This window comes from Neovison vison, chromosome 12, assembly GCF_020171115.1.
Source record: "Neovison vison isolate M4711 chromosome 12, ASM_NN_V1, whole genome shotgun sequence".
NCBI classification, from domain to species: domain Eukaryota; kingdom Metazoa; phylum Chordata; class Mammalia; order Carnivora; family Mustelidae; genus Neogale; species Neogale vison.
Window position 1 is genome coordinate 33,623,279 of NC_058102.1, and position 7,177 is coordinate 33,630,455.

The 7,177-nt window shown below is 39.0% G+C and overlaps 1 pseudogene; it reads left to right on the plus strand.

The window, feature by feature from the left end:
* The first annotated feature begins 4,906 nt into the window (after positions 1-4,906).
* Positions 4,907-6,447, plus strand: LOC122890875 (annotated as a pseudogene).
* The last annotated feature ends 730 nt before the right edge of the window (positions 6,448-7,177 follow it).

Consider the following 7,177-nt stretch of genomic DNA (forward strand, 5'->3'; position numbering starts at 1 on the left):
TAGTACTAATGGAGCAAATCTGCAACATTGTTTATGGATACTTAAAGATAATACTTAAAGTATGGATACTTAAAGATGATAGTGCAGCTAAATGTAAGTGAAAAAAATCATGCTACATAATGGGCAGCAATTTGAAAAGAAGTTTCTAACATCATGCCACAAGATCTATCTTTGTTTTATTTCACATTTGTAATGAACACTGGTGATTCCAACATATTGACATGTTTGAAGACACAACGTTGGAAAGGAATATCAGTATAATGGATTTATGATGCCATATAATATTGACTGACCAAACCTAACTATATTTCACATACACACACATACAATGGATATTGAAAAAGAAAATTGGGACTTTATCGAAAGTTACTGCAACTTAAGTCGATAGCATGACGTCAAATGAGCTAACCACAATATGCTCCTGAACTTAAACTCATCTATACATTGGGGATATCTTAGTTGTCTTGTCTAGTTAAGTTAGGATACCACTGTGTACACTATTTCTGAGTACCATACCAAGAAGGACGCTGAGAAAGCCAAATCTTGCTCAAAAGAGAAAATCTTGGATGAAAAGGTAACCATGCTATAGGAGGTCATTTAGTGGAGAAAAGGGGAATATCTAAAAGCTGTTCATAAAGGCAAACAATGTACTCTAGACTAGAAGCAAGAAATTCCCTCAACACTGACTCCAAAAGAATTAGAAGCCTCCAAGCCTCTACCTGGCTTCTCTTGCTGAGACACGAGGAGACTCTGTGCCCACACTGGTATTAGAGTTCCAAACTTCACTGCCAGATCACTATAACTTTACAATTGTGATCTTCACATCTTGATCATCATTCATTATGGAAACCTCTCTTTTAAATACTATTTGCCCAATTTCACTCTCTTGCACAAAGCTGTTCTTTCCCTCACCTCTCTTGCCACATCTTTTAAATATGTCTAATGAATTATGAGTCTAATATTTTAAAATATTTATTAAAGAAATAAAATAAAAAGCCAGCTCTTTCTGCCTCTCTTACTAGGAGAAAATGTAAATCTTTCCCAAAAGAAAATACTTGTTTTTCCACATGTTCTAAGGTCTGGAAAGATCATTATCACTATTGATTCCCAAATGCTTATACTCTACTCTCATTTAATGTCCTGAAACCACTATTTACAGAGATTCTGTTTACAGAGCTGCTGATACCTTTGAGTCATCTTAGATTTTGCCTTCTCCCCCACACCTAATTCATCACATCCTGCCAAATATTCTTTTGAACTATCTCTTTTCTTTTTTTTTCCCCCCAATTTATTTATTTTCAGAAAAACAGTATTCATTATTTTTTCACCACACCCAGTGCTCCATGCAAGCCATGCCCTCTATAATACCCACCACCTGGTACCCCAAACTCCCATCCCCCCCGCCACTTCAAACCCCTCAGATTGTTTTTCAGAGTCCATAGTCTCTCATGGTTCACCTCCCCTTCCAATTTACCCAAAAGCACATACCCTCCCCAATGTCCATAACCCTACCCCTCTTCTCCCAACCCCCCTCCCCCAGCAACCAACAGTTTGTTTCGTCTATCTCTTCTTTTCTATAGCAACTGCTCTAGGTCCAGACTCTCATTATATCTTAGGTGGACTATTGAAGTAACCATTCAACTGGGCTCTTTGGCGTCATTCTTACCTGTCTGTAATTCACCTATGATACCCCTGCAGGTAACAGCACATGAAAGCACATTTAATTTAAATAGGTAGAGTGTGATTTGACTATATTTGAAAGTAGCTCCAAGGAGCAATTAATTGTATTGTTACACTTGGTATAGAATCTGGAATGTCATTCTTCAGGTCACCAAGTATAGAATACGATTAGCTTGTAAAATAATTAGTTACTCATCCTCATAGCTATACCCCTACAAACCGAGTCCTTGGATATCTGGCTCTGTACAAATGCTCCCTCTGACCTGAAGGAGGGAGATGTTCTCTGAAGTGTTTTTTAAAGGGATTATCATTATCTATTTGGCTAAGACAGGGCTCTAAGTGCATGTATCCACCCCTCACCACCACTCCAGCAAGTGAAACTCTCCTGGCTTTTGTCAGGGAATAAGTGATCCATTGACATATCCTATCACAGAAAATCTATTTAAATTCCCCTTCCACTCCCACTCTTGACTCTCTTTGACAGGAATGAAATTTGTTCCAGCCCACGTGTCACAGGACTTAAAGAACTTCTGGACATGGAAGTGAAGGAGGAAATAGAATGAGTTTCTGATCTTGGGAACTGGAAATAGCTTTGAATTTAATTTGGGGATTGAGCTCATAGTTTAAAACAGATGATGAATCCTTGCTTATTGGTTAGAGAAGCAGAGAAAGGAAGGTACAGCTTTGACTGGAAAGGACTGAGCTCAGGAAAGACACAGAATAGGAAATTCCTAAGAGTTCCCTCCTTAGTTGAATGACTTGTAAGTAGCTAAATCCTGAACCAGTAAGCTGCCCATCAAAGGCTAATACCCTTAAAAAAGCAATCGCGTTGCTGAATAAGTGTTAGCTGAATAGTAGAGCTGAATAGGCTCTACTGCTGAGAAAAAGATTAAATATCAAGATCACATTCCAACATTAGATGAACTTTCAGGAAAAAATTGCCCAAACTGACAAGAGTATTGGATATGCTTTTAGCGGACCTTCTGGGTTTTAACTCATTCTACCAGGGTGTGCAGCTTTTACTGGCTTTCTGTTGAGTAGGCCATTTTACATCCCTGTAAAAATAGAAGATAACATTAAAAACATGTTAGTAGTCCAAATCAGTTATGGCCCAGCAAGAAAGATAAAATTTATTTCTGCTCTCTAGAAAACATAACACCAAATATTAGCCATTACTGCTGTATGGAAGATTAAGCAGTTTGCATCTAATTATTTTTGCAAGTTAATTTCAGCATTTCTGAAGGTCCAATTGCCAAAATCTCCTCTGAATTCATTATAGTATCTTATGGTTCCCTCATCAATTCATGTCTTAAATAAAATCTTTGGGTCATGTTCATTTTATCTGAGAGTCATGATTTTACATTTTTATAAATTATAAATTAATAGCTTTATAGTTAGAAGGAAACCCTAGGAAGACCAATTAATAAACTCTCTGATAGGAAGGTACAAAGATTCACCTAGCCAACGAATGGTGATTGACTAAGTTATTTCATGCAGATATCTATACGTCGAGAAGATGAAGTAGGAAAATCTTGCCAAGTGAAATAATTTTACACTTCAGCTATCTAGATGTGCAGTATGTCTAAACATAGAAAGCTTTAATTCAGAGTTGCCTAAAGGCAGCAGGTGCTGGGTATTTCTCATCATTTTGTTTCTATGTGAATGTATCTTGCCAGCAAAGAAACTCCCCATTTTCTACTAGAGTCATCACTCTAATTTTGGTAGAGCAATTTTTGTGATCAAGGTTAATGCTGGTTGGAATATACATTTCTAAATATAAATTGCTTGGACCTTTTAATTAATGTTGCAGTGTATAATCACAAAACAACAATACTAATAAATACATCTTCTCTCTCCTGTCATGAGATTTAGTCGAATGCAATTTGACTCAATACATTTTTTATGTACCTACTCTGATGAGTAAAGCAATGTATTATGTTCTATCAGTGCTAAAAGATATAGGTAAGGCAGGTATTTTATTTACAGGAGCTCCAGATCAAGTAAGAGAGAATGAAATGCATAACTATGTGTAGAATGCTAAGAAGACTATAAAAATCCCAATGCTATATACCTGCCTTTCATTTATGGATGATTAATTGATATGCTTCTTGAAATACTGTGGTGAGGGAAGCCTGGGTGGCTCAGTCTGCTAAGTGTCTGCCTTTGGATCAGGTCATAATCTCGGGGTCCTGGAATCAAGCCCTGCACTAGGCTCCCTACTTAGCTGGGAGCCTGCTTCTCCCTCTCCCTCTGCCTTGCCCTAGCCCTGTGATCTCTCTCTTTCTGTATCAAATAAAGAATTTTTTTTTTTTTTTAAGAAATACTATGGTGAGATGAGATGTATTCCTTTCTTTAAAATGTATACTCAGATTAATAAGAGAAATTCAAAAACTAAAAGTTCCCATCATTTAAGTATTAAATATTTGTCCTTCATAGGAACCCATTTCAATATCCCTCCAAAGAAAGGAAGCAAGATAAGTACTGAGTAAGATGATAGGTGACTTCCTAAGTGGAACTGACCTTCCAAATGACACTGAATTAATATTGTTCAGATGCTTGGTAATATATTTTATGAATGTAGAGTTATCCCAAGTTACTTTTTTCTTTTTAATCTTTATTTTAAATTAAATCAAAAATTTTTTTAAAAATCCTTTTGTTTCAAAAGAAGACCTCTGATGATAACTGTTAAAAGGCCATCACCACAAAGGAGAAACAGGGCTCATCAGACATAAAGCAAGCAAAAATGTGTTGTTGCTATTAACTTACTTCACCATAGTGAAAACACAACCAGAACAATGCCAGTATAATGTGAGAAAAAAACTAAATATGAAAAATCATGACAGACACTTGGATGTAAAAAAAAAAATCATAATGGACAATCAGGATAATAAATTCGTAGTTATAGACTAATGCCATCTGAAGTTTAACTTTTCTTTGTAATATTAATATTTTATTGAGATTAATGTAACATGTAAAAAAACACAAAGGATTTTCTTTTGTATTTCTACCATTTTTTACTTCCTTTGAGAAAATTCAACTTGATTAAAATTTTGTAATCACTTTGCAATTTTCAATAATGTCTCTCATCTAAAAATTAGTGAGTGGAGATGGGATGTGATCAGAACTGTGCTTTAAGTAGATTATATTGGCCAGATTTTCAAAGGAGTTGTTATGATATGTCAAGATTGAGGTTGGAAAAGGAGAAATCAAGAAGGAAAGAGAGAAAATGGTGTCTACAGATTACATCACTCACAGTCAAGCTTCAGCCCAATAGGGCTACAGTGCATACACCACTCAGCCCACTCAAAGATACACACAGACCACCCAGGCATATGGGCAGCAAAGTTATGGAACCTATGACAGCCCACTGATCAGCTATACCCAGGCTCAGATCACTGCAACTGACAGGCAGACCACCTATGCAACTTTTTATGGAACAGCTTCCCACTAGTTATACTACTCCATCTGCCCACCTCTACCTGCCCCATGTATAAAGTCAGTTTGTCCAGGTGGACAGCAATGGTGTTCATGATATCACCACTGCTATGGTCGCAAACACCCAGGCCTCCTATGCAGTTCAGTCTACATATGGCACTTGACCTGCTTACCCAGTCCATGGGCAGCAGCCAATAGCCACTGAACCTGCAAGACCACAGGATGGTAACAAGTCTGCTGAGACTAGTCAACCTCAATCTAGCACAGGAGGTTATAACCAGCCCAACCTAGGATATGGACAGAGTAACTATAGTTATCCCCAGGTACCTGGGAGCTACCCCATGCAGCCAGTCACAACACCATCATCTTCTCCTACCGGCTATTCCTCTGCACAGCCAACTAGGTATGATCAAAACCTTTACTCTCAGTGAACACCTATGTGCAGCCCACCAGCTGTGGACAGCAGAGTAGCTATGGTCAACAAAGCAGCTATGGGAAGCAGCCACCCACCAGTTATCCCCACCAAACTGGATCCTACAGCCAGACTTTAAGTCAATAGAGCCAACAGAGCAGCAGAGTTCATTCTGACAGGACCACGCCAGTAGCATGGATGCTTACAGGCAGGATGTTTAAAGGAGGATTTTCCGGATAGGAGAGAATGGATCATGAGTGGGCCTGATAACTGGGGCAGGGAAAGAGGGGTATTTGATAGGTGGAAGCATGAACAGAGGGGGGCAGGGAGAAGGATGCAGTGGAATGGGCTCTGGAGAGCAAGGTGGCTTCAATAAGCCTGGTGGACCCACAGTCAAAGGACCAGATCTTGATCTAGGCCCACCTGTAGATCCAGATGAAGATTCTGGCAATGTGTAATTTATGTGCAAAGCTTAAATGACAATGTGATTCCAAATGATCTAGCAGACTTCATTAAGCAGTGTGGAGTTGTTAAGATGAACAAGAGAACTGGACAATCCATGACCCACAGCTACTTGGGCAAGGAAACAGAAGAGCCCAAAGGTGATGCTACTACAGTGCCCTTTGAAGACCCACCAACTGCCAAGGTTGCCAGAGAGTGGTTTGATGGTAAAGATTTTCAAGGGAGAAAATGTAAGCTTTCTTTTGCTCAAAATAGCATCTAGAGTGAATAGCATCTAGGGTGGTATGGCTCCCCATGAAGTCAGAGAGATGCCACAACCACTCTGTGGAGGTCAGGGGACCCAGAAGGTCTTGGGGATCCCTTTGGGTCCCATGGCAGGCTGTGGAGGAGACAGAGGTGGCTTTCCCCCAAAAAGGCCTCCACAGAAGCCTCCTCTTTCTCCACATGACCACCTCTGAACATCCCACCAGGACCACCGCAGTCTGTGAGGTTGCCTCTTCCTCCCTGCATGTCACCACCTCTGCCACGGTCACCACCTGAGGTTGGAAAAGGTGGTAGAAGGAACCCTTCGAGCTTTGGACTGCATTGCAACGTTGGTTGCATTCTGTTTTCCAGGAGAAGTTCTGGTTTCCCCAACCTGGACCAGGGCACTGCCAGTTTCCAGATCAGACTTAGACGTTCTCAGAAAATGTGTATTTTTGAATGTCATTGTTAACTTAAGCCTGATTCAATTTATAACACATCAAAAAGTGTGCCATATTTGGTTCTAAACAACTATACTGATTTTTACAATGGCTTTTTGAAATTGCAATTGCCATGTGTTTTCCTAAGAAACTTGTCATACGAGCATCCTAATGCTTCCCTTCTACCATTTTATAGATCTGAAAATTAATGGAAGAGTAACTACCTGAAAGAAAGGCTTTGGGTCCCATTAAACTATAAAGATATTCTTAATCAGAATGTGTATTTTTTTATATCTCCAGGATATAAATTCTCATTATAGCTCAAGTATCCCTCACATATAATGTGCTGAAAAGAGAGTAAAAATCTTTTGTATTCCAGGCCTAAAGTAAGTCAAAATCTAAAACTAAAAATTATTTAAATAACCTACTTCTTACTTCCTCTTTCATCTTATCCTCAGGGGATACCTTGGTCCCTGGTAGTAGAGGTAGTAGAGGTGGTTTTGGC